This window comes from Rhodamnia argentea, chromosome 8 (genome assembly GCF_020921035.1).
Source record: "Rhodamnia argentea isolate NSW1041297 chromosome 8, ASM2092103v1, whole genome shotgun sequence".
In the NCBI taxonomy this organism is placed as follows: Eukaryota; Viridiplantae; Streptophyta; class Magnoliopsida; order Myrtales; family Myrtaceae; genus Rhodamnia; species Rhodamnia argentea.
Genome location: NC_063157.1, coordinates 13,137,823 through 13,158,012, shown reverse-complemented (window position 1 = coordinate 13,158,012; position 20,190 = coordinate 13,137,823). Strand labels below are relative to the sequence as shown.

The 20,190-nt window shown below is 36.7% G+C and overlaps 1 long non-coding RNA gene across 1 annotated transcript; it reads left to right on the top strand.

Annotated features, from left to right (window-relative positions):
• The first annotated feature begins 17,734 nt into the window (after positions 1-17,734).
• On the top strand, positions 17,735-18,313 carry LOC115727751. Its single transcript, XR_004013731.2, has 2 exons — positions 17,735-17,874; positions 18,113-18,313. It is a non-coding gene; the product is annotated as an uncharacterized LOC115727751 (long non-coding RNA).
• The last annotated feature ends 1,877 nt before the right edge of the window (positions 18,314-20,190 follow it).

Here is a 20,190-nt window from a genome sequence, read left to right as displayed (position 1 = left end):
TTTGAGATACCCATCGGTGCCATTCCTTGGTGGTTTAGTGCTACTCCACCGGACGGTGAAGTATTCAACCCAATCGTCAAGCCTAAAGTCCAGCCTCAGAACTTGCCTAACCCCGAGGAAGGAAATGAAGTCGTGGAACCATCTGATGTTGATGTTGAGGCTGAACCTAGAGAACCTTCTAAGTCGGAACCCGAGATGGAAGACAAGTGGGATATCCTACCGCATGCTGAATCCGGTCTTGAGGAGGAGGAGGAAGCAAAAGACCCCATGGAACCCCAAACCAGGCGTTTACTGCGTGGACTACCCCTCGATAATGAAGAATCATATGGTGATAATGAGCCCGACCTCTAGGTGTAGCTATAACACCTAGCTTTTAATATTCTTTTAGGTTTAGGTAGTAGTATCCTTTTGGCTTGTATCATCTTCGTTGAACCTTCAAGGTCTTTTTGCTTTATCCTTCGTGTTATAAAATACTATGTGTATGTTATGTTGCTTTCTTTAAGTTATCTTGTTTCAATTTGTTCGGAGTTTTGTTTATGCTTCCGCTTGTGCATATCATATCGCGTTAAGATGTACATCGTTAGATCTTAGGAATAATCAAAAGAGAACGACCGTGGTGAGATGTTGGCGAACTCAAAGGGTTTGGGGCGTGATACACGGTCGTGCTCAAAACTCGGCTCAATGCCCATTTTCATGCTCAAAGTACAATGAGATATACGCGTGGTCACATGTACATGCTTATCCATCAGACTTTGCATCTATAAATAGAGTGATCAGTCATCAAATTCACATCATTCATGACACTCAATAATCATCAAACAATCACCCAATAATAATCATCCATTAATAATTAATTAATTAACCCGTCTTAATTAATCAGTAGAGGTTCCAATTAATTGTCAACATAAATTTAAATGGCCTGACTTTAGGCAAATAATTTGATCACAATTTAAATAAATATAGCCGGCACTAGTCAATTATTTTAATCGGAAAATAACAATAATTAATCTAATCCTTAAACGCAATTAATGCCCTAATCAGAGTTTAAGGGTTAACTCACAAGCTAAATGAGTTCGGTGACGATTCGGGCGTGTCGATGATGACCACGACAACGCACGAGGTTCACGAGCGTTGGGCGACGAGCGAAGCCCGTGGCGGTATGGTTTGGGTCAGGATCTAACAAGCTCGGATTATAAGGCTTTTGGGTCGAGTCGATTCGGGTCGCTATTTTCGGGTCGGGTCTCAAACCCACCAAGTTTTGGTCGGCGGCTCAAGCTTAGGTTAGTGGGGGTGGCCGGCGAGCTCATTAGGCGGTTGAGGGCTCTCGGGCGGTGGGGTTTCGGTGGCTAGTGGCTCGGGTCGGGAGGGATTCATGGCGGCGGTAGCTCGGGTGAGAAAAAGGAAGGCCGTTGGAGTTTGTGGGTTTTAGATCCACGGCTGTGGCGGTTAGGCGACAATTGCGAGCTCAAGTGGTGGTTGAGCGAAGATAACGGAGGGGTAGTGGTGGTCGTGAGCTTGGCTGGGTCTTGGGGTTGTGGTTGACGAGTCACGACGGCTCGAGCGAATGGGCTGGGCGATAGGGCTATTGCGCAAGAAGAAGAAGAAGAAGAAGAAGAAGAAGAAGTAGAAGAAGAAAACGACGATGAATCAAGAAGATGATGAACATGGGGAAGGGGGTAATGTTGCGTGAAGAGAGAGAGAGGACAAAAATCAAAACTTGGTGAAGGGGCAGGCGACATAGGGTGACATCGGCGGGGGAAAAAAGTGAGATTGGGCGGTTAAGAAAGAATTTGCCGGGGGAGGGAATTTGGCAGAAAAGATATAGATAAGGGGGCGCACATAAAAAAAATTCAAATGAACTTAATAACTTCTATTTTATGTATATAAATCCTAGGGGTAATTTGGCAATTTCGCTAACCGGAGGTAAATTAAACTACCGGTTCTAAAACTAGGGCAAAATTAGAAATCTTACAACTAGCGTTCGGTCAAAGCTAGGTTCAAGTGCGACAAGTCTCGATATTACGAGTCGACGTTTGACTATTCCAAATGGATTTTTTCTGACCGACATCTCAAAACAATCAATCATCGTCTCTTAAATCCTCAAAATCCAAATTTATTTTCTATGCTGGAATTCATGATTTTTCTTATAGAGGTCAAAATTCCGGGATGTCACAACTCTTCCATCCTTAGGAAATTTCATCTTCGAAATTAGGCTGCTATACTCCTCAAATAGAAAAGGGTACAGATTCTTCATAACTTCTTCGCTTTCCCACGTTGCACCCTCGGTTCCATGGTGTTGTCAAATCACATTAACCAACGAGATTGTCTTTTTTTGAAGCACTTGCTCTTTCCTATTCATAATTTTCACTGGATGTTCTACATACAAAACTCGTCCATCCACTTCAATCTCCTCCAAATTCAACACAAGGGCTGGGTTAGGTTCATACTTCCTCAACATTGACACGTGTAAGATGTCATGCAATGAGCAAGTTTCGGTAGAAACGCTATATGATATGCCAGATTTTCAATTTGTTCCAAAACTCAAAAGGGTCCTACATATCTCGGGCTTAGCTTTCCTTTCTTGCCAAATTGAGATGCTCCACGCATCGGCAAGACTTTAAAAAACACATGATCTCCTACTTGAAACTCCAAAGGTCTGCGTTGATTATCGCCATAACTTTTCTAGTGGCTCCGAGCTGTCTTGAGTCTTTCTCTAATGATCTTAATAGCTTCCAATTATTGTTGCACCAACTCGGGGCCGGTGATACTTCTTTCACCAACTTTGTTCCAACACATCGGCGTTCTATAGGCTCTACTATATAACACCTCAAAAGGTGCTATTCTAATGCTTTGCCGAAAGCTATTGTTGTAGGTAAACTCAACCAAATGAAACTATTCCTCCCAACTACCTTAAAAATCCAAAACATAGGCTCTCAACATATTTTTCAAGTGTCTGAATTATCCTTTTAGGCTTACCATCTATCTGTAGATGAGAAGCCATCTTGAAATACAGTTTCGTTCCCAAAGCACTCTATAGGCTTTTCTAAAATGTGGCGGTGAACTTGGGATCACAATCCGAAGTGATCGTTATTGACACATCATGAAGACGCACTATATACTGCACATACAGTTCTACGTATCTGTCCAAAGAGAAATATTTTCATACTGCAATAAAATGCGCGGACTTCGTTAATCTACCCACCACAACCCAAATTGAATCATTGCCTCTTTGACTCCTTGGTAATTCCATCACAAAGTCCATTGTGACAATCTCCCACCTCTATTTTGAAATCTCAAGCGGTTGCAATAATCCATCAAGCTTACAAAGTTGTGTCTTCACTTGTTGGCACGTTAAACACTTAGGGTTTGTTCTCCCAAAAATATTGATCAAAATCACTTTTTGATTCGGATGATTTTTGAGAATCAAAATGTTTGGTAACTATTTAAATTTTTGTTCTAGAACAAACGCTTTAGTAGTGCACAAAATTTTCATTCCCAATTTTCATTTAAATCAAATAATTATATAATCACATTGATGGAAGAGGGAAAATAATCAAATAGTGATTATGGACAAAAAAAAAAAACAAAATTTCCGTTCCCAATTGTTTGTGCATTTTCATGAGTATGCCTTATATTGTTTGAAAAGTAATTCGTTTACATTTACATAATTTGTCTAAATCATTTGTTTGTTATTATTTCTTGTGACTTTTAGAATGATTACCAAAAAAAAAATGAAAGAAAAGTTCCTCATTGTAGCCTTAGTTTGCACTCTTGTAATACACATCGTACAAGCTACAAGACTTGCAACTCAACTACAATGATTTTCTTCACCCACTACAAAATTTTGTGCCTAAAATGGAGAAAAATGGAGATTTAGTTGAGGACGCGGAGGGTTGGTCCAATCTTTAATAAAAAAAAAAGATAAAAGTTGAAAAACATAATAGGAAATACAAAATAAAACTTAATTGGAATACAAAATAAAATAGCTAAAAATTCGAAAAAATCGTATTAAGGTCCCTTAATATAAAAAATAAATTAGATTTAAAAATGTCTAAAAACTAATTTTTAAATATAAATATAAATTTAACTTAATTTAAAAATAGGCTTAAAATTTTATAAAAAAAACTAATTTTTAAGAAAAAGGGGAGGGGAAGAATGTGACGAGAATTTTTCAAAATTTTAGCTATTTTCAATCTAAATTTTTTTATTATTTTTAAATTATTAAATTAAAAATCTAAATATTTTTATTTCCTCCATTTCTTAAATTTTTAAAATTTTTATTAAATTTTCCTTAAATAAAATTTTAATTTAAGAAAATTATTTTTAGTTTTAGCAATTTTAAAATTGAATTTTAATTTATTTTAATTTATGTAAAGTTGAAAATCCACGTGGACTTTTTTAAAATAATACCATTTTATATTAAAAAATTAATTATAAGTATGAGGATAAGTCATAAGTATATTGTGAAAAAGTATCCAAAGTGTTCCAAACACCATAATCATCTTTTACAAGTGGTCCAAAAGTGTTCCAAAATCAAAACCATTTTTTTTGCCATTGCCAAACATGTTTCTGATCCTTTTTTGTTTCTGGGAACAAAAATAGAGAATCAAAATCACTGCCAAACAGACCCTTAGTCCCGTGTTTCGCTATGTATGTCTTCATACCATTCCACCAATAGTGTTGCCCCACATTTCCGATATATCTTCGTGCTATCTAGACTAATATTATAGCTATTACGATGGGTTTCCGACAAGATTTCCACCTTATCTAACACCATAACTTATGGTTATTATCTCACTCAACTTTGTGGCCTTACTCATCTTTTGCTGCTCACTCTGATAATTTGTCTTCCTTAATTGCCACATCTTACAATCTTAACCTTATTCTAGGTTATCACCGATCTTAGTAACTCATAGATTCATCTCGTAATTTTCACAAGCCACGCCCGTGGTTCCATTGTTTACAGTCCTCAAATAGCATACACTCCACCAAGACATTGTTAGGTCACTGGTCAACTAGTTCATATGGTCTCAAATCATTCGAAGATTATCCTAGTCACACAACAAAGCCGACGGATTCACTATGTTCTTAAAACATTCACACTGCCTGGTAGCCATAATATATTGTTAGATGTCACTCATGGCTTGTAGGACCGGGAGGTTGATCGAGATAATCAATTCTCTTAGAAGTACTAATGTGTTAACGCATTCTAGTTCAGTGATGAACCTAAGGATGTCACACACCTTAATAACCATGATGAGGTTGAATGAAAAGATAATATTTCAAATATATTTGCAATCATAGCTATCGAAATAGTCGGAATGAAATAAAATTAAATGGAATTTAATTTAATTCTTTTTTTTGGTCATTAATGTATGTGCATATGATGCACAAGCACGTTCTAAATCAACACAATTATTGTGCCCGATTTGTATAAATGTCGATTATCTTCTGTTTTGTTTTAATATATATAAAATAAAACTAAAGAAAAAAAAGAAAAAGAAAAAGAGAGGTTGTTAATGCATGACCGTGTACATGTGCTTGTATGTGAGCTACATGGTTGACAAACGCTGACCGTGTAGCACACATGCAATCAGCAAGAGATTGTTGATCATGCAACACACATGCAATCATCAAGAGATTGCTAATCGTGCAGCACAACTCATGATTAGTAATTGTTTTGCTGATCATGCGTTTATGCGATTGCACAATGTTGCTGAATTAGAGAGAAAAAATTTCTCTCGTATGTTTTCACTCTAATGGAGACAGAGTGTGCAAAAAAAAAAACATAAACATTCCTCTTTCATTTTTTTCTTATGGCAAACCAAAATTATTGAGAGTTCGGAGAATGGATTCCACAATATTTCTAGCACAATTAAAGTGGTGATTCTCGCAAGTTCGTTCTTCCGTTCGATATTGTGATTGGTGTTGTGTTTGGACTAGAGATCCGACATTTGTGGGACTCGAATTGAAGAATGTCCGAACCATTTCATTTAAAGCACGCTTCAAGAGGTAACCCACTTAACGTCCTTGTTTATTCTGATTTTTTATTGAAACACGCGAACACACCTATGGAGATATATGTATGGGTTTTTATTTTCGTTGTAGTTTTGAAAGTTTTATTTACCTATGCACATTATGTGTATCCCAAGAGTGGTATCAGAGCCAATCATTAGGTGTTTTCGTACGTTTAATTGATTTTGATTCGTTGTAATTTTTGTGATGCTATGGCCAATTTATTTTAGAGAATTGTTTGTTCTTACTCGGCCAATAGAAGTTGATTATTTTATATGATAAATTAATCAACGTAGCAAAAATTGGGACTAAATCAATTTTGAATAGAAAATCTATAGTTAGCTTTATATTATGTTTGAGTTATGCAAAAATGATTCACGGCTATGAATCTAGTGGCGAGAATACTACTACCACTTAGAATTATGCATGTGAAATTTATTTTGCTAGCATTAATTTCTTGATGCGGCTTGTGTTGCTCGACCATGAATTTTATTTAGTGCAGAATTTTTATTGTGCCTTTCAAAGTATTAAATTATGAATTTATTGCTCACGTGGAAGGGTGATGATCATGGAAAAATCCCTAATCAATGTGATTGCTGTATAGATGAATGTACGATATTTGGACGTAATTTTTTGCGATTGTAATTATTAAATAGATGCTACGTTGTTCTTTTATTTTTTACTGTAATATTTTATTTTTAGTGTAGTTTAGCATAGTTAATTGTTGATGTAAATGCTATGAGGATTGTGTGACAAAGCCGTTAAGCTGGAGAGCTCTATGGGCCCGGTTTACGAAGAGTTCGAGGAATGAAGAAGAAGTAAAGAGCGGCTCTTCGTTATTAAAATTTTAAAAATGCTTAAATGTAGTCTCATTGGCTCGAGACCCATTAAACCATAACTCCATGATCACCACGTTGGATAGATGTTTATGTGTTTGACATCTATTTATTTATTATGTTTATGTGAGCATATTAAACCTATTAATGTGCAAAGTGAGACCTTTAATAATGTATCACCCTCGACCCGACCCCGACATGTAGCTGGCATTTATTTAGGGCCGGTTGGGGGTTGGAGCCGGTCGCGATCGTGAGGCCTAGGTGTCGACGGGTGAGGTCCATTGACATCCCAAACATGTCGACCTCAATTCATCTTGTGTTTTTCAATGTATGATTCTTAAGTTCACTTATAAAAATTTATAAGTTTTAGTAAATTACTAAATTGACGACAAATAGAGAACGCATAGCAACATAAATATCAAACAAATTATTCTATTAACACATAGTTCATTTTATTTACATCGCTATTCTAGTTGTTGCCTCTATTTACATTACACTACATGTGGATATGATCAAGGGCAAGGGTAAGCCTAGCTCCTCTAGTGAGATCTCTTTCGAGCACCAAGTACCACGCCACGAATCGGTGGGGGACCCAATGGCTGAACCCCTCTTCCACATACACGGTTGTGAGGTAGCGGCAAAAAGTGGTGTCATGCTCTACATCTTCGACATCTGCATGTGTAATCTCAATAGACATAACAAGACCGAAACAAAGTGGCGGGTTGGTGGCCATACCTACAAGTTTGAAAAATATTAAGGAGTGAGAATAACATCTCGGTAAGTAAAAGTCTAAACCTAAGCTAGGAAGTTAGCTAACATTAAACTTAGGAGTTATGCAAAAATCGGTAAAAACATCACCCAACCATTTGGCCATGTAGATTTTTGTAGGCAAGCATGCAATTTTCATCTTTTCATGTTCGTCTAATGCTTTTCACAAGCCCACTCACCCTTTTCTCGAGTGAGACATTTCGACGTGCACTTTCAATATACCAAGGCATCCCGTAGGACAACCCATTCATGACTCAAATAAATACTTTCATTGTTCTAGTCGATTCGTCCCATACCAAATCTCATAGTCATGAAGCACAAATTTGCCCATGAATGAGGCATATCATATCTTGTACTATAGCATCACCGCCATAAATGGTAAGATATGAAAAGAGCATGCAAACCGAACTTTCTTATGCAAAACACATAAGCGACTCTAGCCTTCGTCCTAGTAAAAGTGTATAAATTTACTTATATATCTTGTTGGCAAACACGTATAAAAGGCAAGACCAAAGTCGATAATTGTTGGACGATGTTGATGTGCGTGTAAGGTTGGTTAGGTGATGGAGTTAGCAGCCTGGTGTCGATGAGGAAATGGCAGAGAGAGAGAGAGAGAGAGAGAGAGAGAGAGAGAGAGAGGAGAGGGAAAGTGGCATGTGGGTATGGGGGGATCCAGAGGGTTCCAAGCCTATTTATAGTATAAATTTCTTGATTTATTATTTTCTAAATTTTCATTTTACACTTTTCATGGTCTTATAGTAGTCATTTGCCATATAATCTAGCGGGTAATGAAGCACTATATGATTTGTTCATGTGGCTCCTTGTATTTTAATCCACTTACCTAGTCTATTAAAGCTATATGGACACTTGTTTAATTAAAAACAGAGGCATGTCTTCTTGTGCCACATGCCCAAAGTGAGGTGTCCACCTCTAGAATATTCTCAATTATTATAGGCTTATAACTATTAGGGTTTTCTAATGATTCTAATTAACAATACTTGAAACATATTCAAATTTAGCTACTAATATTTAAATTGGCGCCATTCTCATGCAAAAGTCGGGCGGAATGGCTTCCTCTAATATGTCTATTTATAGTCAATTTATCTAAATACCCCGACAAAACTTTCGAAATTACTAAACTGGTCTAAATCATTGCTAATGGCAATTTGGGCATTTTATTGCTATGCTAACAATCCTACCATTTTTCTTAATATTATATTATATTTGACCAGTCAAAGATCCATCTAGAAATTTGTGCCTTGACTTTTCAAAGATTGTGTAATCATTGCCATAGATTTTATTTGACTTTTCCAAGATTTTGTAATCTTTTTATGAATACGTGTTTGACTCAGTCAAAGTAATCATTTTTTTTGACTTTTCAAAGATCCTAAAATCTTTTTAGGAATTCATGTTTGACTTTTCGAGGATTTGAGTAGTGATTATAGAAGATCCTGTTTGACCGGGTCAAAGATTACGTAATCCACCTAAAAAGACGTGTTTGACTAGTCAAAGATTATGAAATCTTTTTAGAAATACGCATTTGACTTTTCAAAGATTTTATAATCATTACAAAGATTTCGTTTGACTAGTCAAAGATTGGGGCAATGATTATGGAAGATTTGCTTTGATTTTTCAAAGATTACATAATTATTACAGAAAACTACGTTTTGACTCGGTCAAAGAGTTTGATAATCATTGATGTAATCTTTTTCGAAGTTTGTATAAGTGAGGTGTAGAAAACCTTAGTTGCCACTTGTCGTTGGATGAAAAATTTGTGCAATTTTGTTATAGTCATAGGTGTTAATCATATCGAAGATCGGATCAAGTTTCTAGGCTTCCAATCATGGTCGGTTCTCAACTGATCCATGGTGGAGGTGCGGCCAGGAGACCACCGGGCACGATCGGATACGCGGAGGAATAAGGCCGGACGTGTAGTCCGGCATGTCTTGGGAGTGTCCCCTTGCTGTTGAAGACGAGCATTTCATATTTGGTTCGGTTTAGAGTCGGAACCACCCATTTCTAAACCGAATGCTCAATCGGAACTCAACCAAGGTAACCTTTCATGACCAATTTATCATTGATGCAAGATTGGCTTGCCTCGGCTCATAATCCCGCACGACATATTGTACAACCGAGGGTGATCGGCCCATGGTTGACAAGTGTTTGCATACGAGGTTCTAAAGATATATTGTCTTAGGTGAGCTTAGGATCAATTTATTTGTGCATTGGGAAAATGCTCACAATCAATTCACGAGCTAATCCTTAGTCTAATATAGACTTTGTCAAAATTGATTTGTAGTCGATGCGTATCTAATGAGGTCGATCCATATCAAGTCTCGTATTCGGTCGAGACTACCATAAAGCTTGGCGTCTTAATCGAATGATGCTAAGTATATATATATTTATATATATATAGATATATATCCGAGCACTAAAATTGATCTTGACTCGCTCACGGGCGGTTTTCCCACGATTGGTGAAGTAGCTATATTCTCGGCGTTTGTGATTCTAGCCATAACTCGTCCGTCTCGGCACTTGAATGAACCCTAAAATTTGGGATGTCACAAATAAGGACCGAAACATGTTTAATAAAACTATTAAGTCAAAACGGGTTTTGGACTCGTGGCTTTCCGTCGTCGTGGTTTGATCCTATATTATAATGGTTGATTGATCGGCTATGGATACATAGGGGTCAATTGTCATTCATAATAATGGACAACTCCATTTAGCATATGATGTTGTGGGGTTGGAGTCGAACAGTTTCTAATAACTTAACTATGATCATGAAGTCAATACTTGTCAAGTGAGACTTTCATGGTATAGAGGCCAAAGTTATGATTGGTACTTGCATATGATGCATTGAAAACGTTAATTCACTCACTAAGTTCATAGAATACTAATAACTATCAGTTGAGGTGGACTGTAGGCTGGTGGTACTCCGATCCCCATTAGTAATTTTCACCCAACAAGGATTGTTGTTTCCCATTTTAAAGAGTATGAGATTTGAATATAAATTTGGTGGGAGGCTCTATTTCATTTAAAGGTCAAACTGAAATAGTTACTTTGAAAGACAACGACTAATAATTTATTTTCTATACAGATATTTATTACTTTGAAAATGGTGAACACAAACTCGCTCGCTTTGATACTTGACAAAAATTGTTTGACCGGACCCAATTTCATCGATTAGGTGAGGAATTTGGGAATTGTTCTCAATTCAGAAAAACTAGGGTATGTGCTTGATGAAAAAATGCCAACCTCTTTTCTTGAGGATGAGACCCAAGAGGAACACTTCACATATGATGAATGGCATGATGATGACTTAAAAGTTAGGTCATATATGCTTGCTTCGATGAATAATGAATTTCAAAAGAAGTATGAAGCAATGGAATTGTACTTAAAGGAATTCTATGATGAGAACGGTCGAACCTCAAGATATGAGATATCTAAGGTATTATACCGTATAAGGATAGTTGAGGGATCATTGATTAATGATCATGTTTTGAAAATGATCTGGCATATAGAAGAATTGGCTAGGTTGAATCTTGTCATGGACAACGATTTTAACTGTGGATTTGATCCTCCAACCTTTACCCAATTCCTTCTTTGATTTTGTCCAAAATTTCTACATGCATAAGATGAAGAAAACTCTTATTGAGTTACATGGCATGCTTGTAGTTTATGAGAAAGAAATGCATAACACGAGCCAAATGTAGTGGCTATAGCTAAAGCTTCTTCTTTAAAGAGTAAGACTATTTTTGAAGAAAAAGAAATGGAAGAAGCCTTTGAAAGCTATTGTGCAAGTCAAATCCAAGATTGAAAAAGGGAAATGCCATTACTATGGTGTCATGGGGCATTAGGAGGAGGAATTGTAAGAAGTACCTTGCGAGGTTGAAGGTCAAACCCAAGAACCAACATTGCGAAGGTATTTTGTTTATACTTATTGAAACTAATCTTATAGTTAGTGCTAAATCCAACTTATGGATTCTGGATTCAGCTACAACCTCAAATATTTGTTTGCCATTGTAAAATCTGGAAATAAGCAAGATTTTGGGGCGAAATGAGATTGTCCCGACATTTGCAAATGGAGCAAGAGTTGTTGTATTAGCTATATGAACTTTTTGTTTATTTTTGCCTTCTAGACATGTTTTGGTTTTAAAAAATTATTTGAATTATGAGAATGCTGTTAGGAACATCATATTTATACCTCATTTGGGTAAAGAGAATTGTGACTTTTACTGATGATGTATGTTCTATTTTTATAATAGAAGATGTGTTGGTTTTGGTTTATTAACCAATAAGCTTTATACAATTACAATATCCGATAATATGATTACTAATGTCAATAAGCAAAATAATTATGATGTAAATGCCTAACCAATAAACACCCTAGAGATAGTCCAAATCCAAAGTGTAATTGGCATCTCCGATTAGGTCTTATTGGAGAAGACAGAATCAACAAGTTGAGTAATGATGGATATATCGATCCACATGGTTTTGAGCCATACACGGCTTGTGATGCATATCTTCTAAGGAAAATGGCCAAGGTGCTCTTTATAGGACATAATGCACGAGCTGCTGACATATTGAAATTGATACATACAGATGTATATGGACCAATTAATGAAACCGCTAGAGATGGTTATTCTTACTTCATTATTTTTATTGACGATCATTCACGGTATGGCTATTTGTACTTAATGAACTATAAATCTGTATCCTTTGAAAAGTTCAAGGAATTTAGGTTTGAGTTAAGAAACAAATATGAAAGAGCATTAAGGCTCTTCGATCGATCAAGGAGGTGAATAACTTATTACTGAATTCTTCGACTATCTTACAAATAATGAAATTTTATAACAGTGGATACCTCCTGTAACTCCAGAATATAGTGGTGTATCTAAAAGAAAAAATCACACTTTGTTACATATGGTGCGATCTATGATGAGTTACAACGATTTGCCTGTATCCCTTTGGGGATATGCCCTTAAGATAGCTGCATATAACCGAACGTAATGCCATCCAAATCTATTCCAACCGTGCCTTATGAGATATAACATAGTAGGAAACCAAATATTAATCTTATCAAGATTTGGGATTGTCCGATTTTCGTCAAGAAGTTAAGAACAGAGAAATTGGAGGCTAGGTCTAAACAAGGTCGCTTAATTGGATATCCAAAAGAGACTCTTAGATATCTTGGATATTATTTCTATTTTCACTATGACCAAAGAGTTTTAGTCAGCAAGTATGCTTCTTTTCTAGAGAATCATTCGGTGATGTTGGGCGAAAAATAGTCTTACAAGAAGAAAACATTGAAGTACTAAATAATCAAGTTCAGATAATGATCTCCGATTTAGTGGGAGCTTCTGATAGGTACACAACCTCTTAGGAGGTTGAAGATATTATGGCACTATTCGTCATAAACACTCGATTAAAGATATTGAGCTACTATTCATCGTGAATGATAGTGATCGGTGAGTGATCCTAACACCTATGAGGAAGCAATATCGGACATCGATTTACGGTAAATGACTATAAGTCATGAAATTCGAAATGGACTCAATGTATTCCAACGATGTTTGGACTTGATCCGTCTGATGGTATTGTACCAATTGGCTATAAATGGATCTTCAAGAGGAAGATGAATGATGATGGTATAATTGAAACTTACAAAGCACGGCTAGTGGCGAAAGGATATTGTCAAAAAGAAGGGATCGATTACGATGAAACTTTCTCACCTATAGTCATGCTAAAATCTATTCGGATTATGTTAGCTATAGCCGCGCACCTTGATTATAAGATATACCGGATGGATGTCAAAATGAATTTTCTAAATGATTTCCTCGAGGAGAACATTTATATGGAACAACTACGGGGTTTTGAATCTAGTGGTGAAAGTCGGAAGGTGTGTAGACTCAAGAGATCCATTTATGGACTTAAATAAGCCTCCAGAAGTTGGAACATCCATATTGATGAGTTATTCAAATCGTACTTGGATGAACCTTGTGTTTACAAGAAGGTCAGTGGGAGCGCAATTGCATTTGTAGTTACGTATGTCGATGATATATTTTTAATCGGGAATGGTATACCAATGATATTATTGATCAAGCTATTCTTGTCATAGAAATTCTCCATGAAAGATTTAGGACAGGCAACCTATATTTTAGATATTAAGATCTGTAGAGATAAATTGAGATGATTGATTTGCCTCTCACAGTCTACGTACATAGGCAAAGTGTTAACACTTTTTAACATGCAATGTTCCAAAAGAGGATTATTGCCTTTTAGGCATGAAATCCACCTTTCCAAGGAGATGTGTCCCAACACTTCTAAAGAAAGAGAGTGGATGGCAAAAATACCTAATGCATCCGCTAATGGAAGCATAATGTATGTTATGCTATGTATGTGACCTACTATTACCATGCTATAGCATTACTAACCGATGTTAGTCTAATCCATGGGAAGAGTCTTGGATAGCGATCAAGAATATCCTTAAGTACTTATGAAGGAGTAAGGATTTATTTTTGATATATAGATAAGGAGAGTTTAAAGTTGAAGCTTATAATGATTTCAATTATCGGATCATAATGACTATAAGTCTACATTTGGGTTTGTCTTTACATTCAATGGTGGTGCGATTAGCTGGGAGAGTTCCAAACAGAGCATGACCGTCGATTCCACCAGTGAGGCAGAGTATATAGCCGCTTCTAAAGCGATGAAGGAAGCCGCTTAGATGAAGAAGTTCATTTCTAAACTTGGAATAGTTCCTTCAATTGAGTAGCCGATTACATTGTTTTGTGACAACAATTAGGCAATAGCTCAAGATAAGGAACTAAGGTTTCACTAGAAGTCCAAGCACATTAAGATACGTTTTCATCTCATTAGAGAAATGGTTGGGAGATGTGATATTGCCTCGGTAGAAAACGTGGCAAATCACTTTACTAAGGCCTTACCTCGATCTTCTTTTGAAAGACACATTGACAAAATGGGTTTGAGGTACCGAGACAAGTTGGCTCTAAAGTAAGTGGGAGATTGTTAGATATATGCCCCAAAATAGCCATGTAATAGTTACATGTTAGAAATTTCAGTTGTATTTCAATTTATTATTCAATTAATGGTAAAGACGTGTTTATTCATTTGTCCGTTTATTTACATATATGAATAAATTTCATAAGATCGGTTGTAACTGGACCTATTCTTGAGACATTGAGAATATGTGTGACGGGTTCATCGTTAGGCTGAATCTTTAAATTGTTCTCGGTCGATAGATCATTGAATGGATATTAATAATCTTGTTGAGACTGGTGTATTCTTAACTTTACCATTAAGTATTGGATACCTAATGGAATGATGAGTCACAAGTCATTGGATATTGAGATGTTCGAGTTAGAACATAGATGCTTGTACCAGACAAGTTCAATGAACGTGACACGCATTGAATGATTAGCAACATGGAAGCTTTTAGGGTTGTCAATTTCTAATCGTGCATGCTTTGGTCTTGTGTAAATAATTCTTAGACCCAAGGTATAATGTTGACTTGTGTGTTGGATGATTATGGTTCACAAGTGCGTATATTAGTGGTTTGTTGATTCATCTCTGTACTTGATGGGCATAGTTCACGCACATACGAAGTTACACATATGCCCAAAATGGAATATGTCTCTTTATTACATGCAATGTATGATGCCCTATGCGATTTAATTATAACAATGCATTGAAATCCTTGGCCGGCATTGTAATCGAGAATGAAATGTTCATGTCTCGTACAAATGCATGCCGATTAGGTTTGTGCATATGATTGAATTGATGACTTCACAAATATTCTACGGTCTTTGTTCGACCGGGATACAGTAAGACGGATGGATTAAATTACACTGTAACAAAAGCTGAAGGATTCATTGTGTTCTTAAAGCATTCACATTACTTGGGTAGCCATGAGATATTGCTATATGTAACTCATGGCTTGTAGGATATGGAGGTTGATCGGGATAATCAATTTTCTTGGAAGTCCTAATATGTTAGTGTATGTCTTGCTGCCAGCTTAGTGATAAACCTAGATATGTACACACTTTAACCAATATATATGTCGACGTTGAACGGAAACACGGTATTGCAAATATGTGTGCAATCATGGCTATCTAAATAGTCGGACTAAAGTTAAATTAAATGGGATTTAATTTAATTCTTGTTTTTGGTCATTAATGTATGTGCATATGATGCACATGTACGTCCTAAATTGACACAAATTGTTGTGCTCGATTTGCACACATGTCGATTATCATTTTTTTTAATATATATGTATTATATATAAAAACTAAAAGTAAAGAAATAAAAAAAAAATAGAGGATGTTAATGCACACGATCGGACCATATGCATGTGCTTGTGCGTGAGCTACACGGCCAACAACCACCGACCGTGTACCACACATGCACGATCGGCAAGCGGTTGCTGATCATGTAGTGTAACGCGCAATTAGTAATCGTTTTGTTGATCGCATGTTTGTGCTCAATGAGAAAAAGTTTCTTTCGTAGGTTTTCACTCTAACCGTGACAGAGTGTGCGAAAAAAAAGAACAGAAACATTGCTCTCTCATTTTTGTCCTTATGGCAGACCAAAATTTTTGAGAGTTTGAGAATTGATTCCACAATCTTGCTAACACAATTAAAGTGATGATTCTTGCAAGTTCGTTCTTTCGTTTGACGTTGCGATTGGTGGTGTGTCTAAACTAGATGTCCGACATTTGTGGGGCTCAAATTGAAGAACATTTGAACCATTTCATTTCAAGTACGCTTCAAGAGTTAACCCGTTTAACTTCCTTGTTATTTTGATTTTTTATTGAAACACACGAACAACGCTTGTGGGGATACGTGTATGGGTTTTTATTCCCACTACATTTTTATATATTTTATTTGCCTATGCATGTTATGCGTATCCCAACATTACCACCATTAAAGAATCTCGAAATTATGATCTAGAAAAAAAAGCTCAAAAGGCCCGCAAGCAAGTTAAGCTGAGTACCAACTAGGGGTGAGCAAAAAAACGATGATCCTTCCAAATTGGACTGGACCGTACTCAACCGACTGATTTTGGATGTTAATCGGCGGGTGCGGTCCAGTTCCTGGTTCCAATTTTATGGAGCCGGTAGGTACCGGTTTGGTTCTCGATTTTGGGTGAAACCATCCAACCAACCCAATCGAACTGGCCTTTTTATATAATACCCATTATGTATGTTTTTCTAATTGAATCCCTCCAAGATCCAGAGTCTTAGCCCATCCATCCAAAAAAAAAAGGCCGCACGTCCGCTTCACCCACCCAAACGATACCCACATGCGTTGTACGCTACAACCTCACAAACAAAAAACCAAAAGAAAACCCTAGCCTCAATCTTAGATATGCTTCTTCTCACTATTAATCTCGATATGCTCTACTCAACGTCTACTCCCACGTGGCCTTTCCTCGAGTCTCTTCACTCCTTGCATTGCATGTACGAATCGTACATTCCCCTCTGTTTGTCGGTTGGTTTAGCTCTTTGTTACATATTACTTCTCGGTCCACAATGGCCTCTCCTTTGGCCCCTCTTGCAATCGTTGGCCTTGCCTCCCTCTCTTGTAAGTCCTCACTAGTCGGTTGTCCTTACTCAGTTGTCTCTCTCTAGGCTCTAGTGATTCAAGAATGGATGCTACATGGTGCAGGGCAAACTTGGGTGGGGGCACTTCTCCACCGTGTGGCTCGCTTGGGACACTCAGAAATCGGTATGTTCATCCTCTCTCAAGAGTTTTCTGTTTGATCGATTAGAAAACTATGGTGAGGGAAATGGGAAGAAGAATGAAGTTTATGAGAGTTAAGATTTGTGTTTTAAAATTTATCTGCGAAACGAAATGGCTGAGGATAGACATTTTGTAATTTGTGCTATCTAATTCTTAAGTTGCTATTGGTTGTTCGAGCAAAAGCATTGGGAAGGGAAGGATTATCGCATTGCCAATTTTGTTGACCGGTTTTACCAAAACTAAGATTACTAAAAACACAAACAAAAGGCCAGCTTCTCTGATAGTTATGCTAATTGACACGGACTTTTGATATTTGCATGACTGCATCGCGAAATATTATGTTGTTTTTTCATTGACCGCACTAAGCTCTTGTTTTTTCATTCATGATTTGTTAGATGTCAATGGAAATGGAGAATACCAATAGGGCAACGACTCCAATAATGGAATCAAGAGATGGAGAAGGATTTGATGAGGCATCCGACACAAACAAGGTAACCGAACTTGAATCTTGTCCTCCTAGTCCTAACAAGTGAAAATCGATAGCTTGGGTTCATTTTCATGAAGGCCAAAAAAAGGCGAATGGGAAAGTTATGATGATATGCAATTTGAAGTGCAAGGAATATATCCGGTGAGATTTTTCATTTTATTGTTCTAGTCTCATTTCTAATAATTCTAATACAAAATTGATGTTGAGTAATCATCTATACTAAATTTTGTTTTGTTTTCGAGGCGATTACAACTTGGAGTCTTGGAGCAGTCTTTTCTTTTGTGGATAAATTAAAGTTCTAAGTTGGAGATGACTTGTGGATCTTTTGTAGACTTGGTTCTAGATCCAAATCTTGAGAAGTTTTTATTTACGTTGGCTTTTGAGCTCTCAAAGCTTGAGAAGTTGCCTGCTTTTTAATTATTGAGAAGATTACTATTCAACTTATGCCATTTGCTTGCTTACTCTTGCGAATTTATTGTGGCAAACTTATTTTCACGTGTGATATGTGTTGTACACTATGGATGATTTGAAAATAAGGTTTTGAAACTTTATGCATTTTATGTTATTATAAAAAAATAGAAAGTGGCAGCATACGTGGGTAGACATGGCCATGGGCCGGTTTGGGCCCCGAACTGGCCCGTTCATCGGACAGGCGGTTCCAAACCGGAATCAGCCAGGTCCCTCACAGGCCGGTTCAGGTTTTAAAAAATTAGAAACCGGCCAAAAAAAAGGGGAAAGAGCCATTATGGCCGTTGCAATTATCAACCCCTCCCCGTACCTTTTTTTCCTTCTAAATTTCCTATAAATACCACTCCTCCCTTTTCATTTTTTCTCACAATTTCTCTCAAATTATCTCAATTCTTAATTCTATCAAATTCTCTCAATCTCCTCAATCTCGGCTCAATTCTGTCAATTTTCTGAATCGACTTTCCGTTCAATTTTCCGACAAAAATGGCAAGTAGAAGAGGATTTGGTGACAAGGGAAAGAGCCCAATGCCGATAGAGATTGGGGAATCTGATTATCCTCAACCTCACAATCAATATGATCCGCGTGAGTCTACATGTTGGGCAGACGATGATGATAATATCAACTATGTTTCCAACATCGGGCATGTTCTAACGCAAGAAATTCTTCATCCTCCTACTAGCGTCGAAGAAACGTCGACAGCAAAGGAGTCGGACCGGCAACTACTTTGACAAGGTACATGTAAGCGGAGACAAGTATAAGATAAACAATAAATATTGTAGGAAATCATACAATTTTAATAAAGGAGATGGCTATGGAACATACCGTTGGCATCTAACACAAAAACATGCAACGCAAGCGGAGATTGATACCAGACAACAACAAATTTTCGAGTACGCCAATCCTTACACTTCTTCTTTATTTAATTGTAGTGATGAACTTTATAAAGAAACATTAGTTGCATATGTTACCATTGAACATTTGCCTTTTACTACTGGTGAAAATTTTGATTTGAATTTTTTGATCAACACTACATGTACTACGCAAGCAAAACTTGTTTCGAGAACCACTCTTAAACGCGAATTTTTTAGGTTTATAAAAAACAAAAAAAGGCTTTGCAAAAAAATTTTACGGATTTCAATGGATGTGTGCATGTAGGTAGCGATATTTGGAGTGATTCTTAGCAAATTCATTCTTATATGGGTATCACATGTCATTGGATAGGTGGCGATTACAACATTCAAAAATGAGTACTTGCATTTCGAGTATTTGATGAAAGGCATACCGCTAATAATATTTATAGAATAATTAGACAAGTTTTAGACAAAAATAATTTGATTAATAAAGTTTTTTTAGTTGGTTTTGATAATGCCACGTCAAATACCGTTTTCATTCCCGATTTTGAAAATATTTGTAAATCCTTTTTTGGCGGACAATTTTTTCACATTAGATGTGCTTGCAATGTTTTAAATTTATGTGTACAAGAAGGTTTGCGAACTCTTGAGGTTTTTCTCATCCCAATAAAGACAACAATTAAATTTTTATGGAGTCGTCCCCGAGTTAGGGATAAGTACACCATGAGTGCTATAACTTGTGTACGGTATTTATTTGAGTGCCATAACTTTCAAAACATTCACTTAAGTACTTTAACTTTAAAAAATTGTTCACTTGAGTGCCACGTCGGAGAAAAATCGTTCACTTGAGTGCTATAGCAACTTTTCCGGCGTGCCATGTTATCTTTCAGGCAAGCTAAGTCAACTTTCCGGTGTGCCATGTCAGCTTTTCGGCTGCCACGTTCGCTTTTCCGGCGTCCATTTCAACATGGCACTCAAGTGAACGATTTTTGAAAGTTAT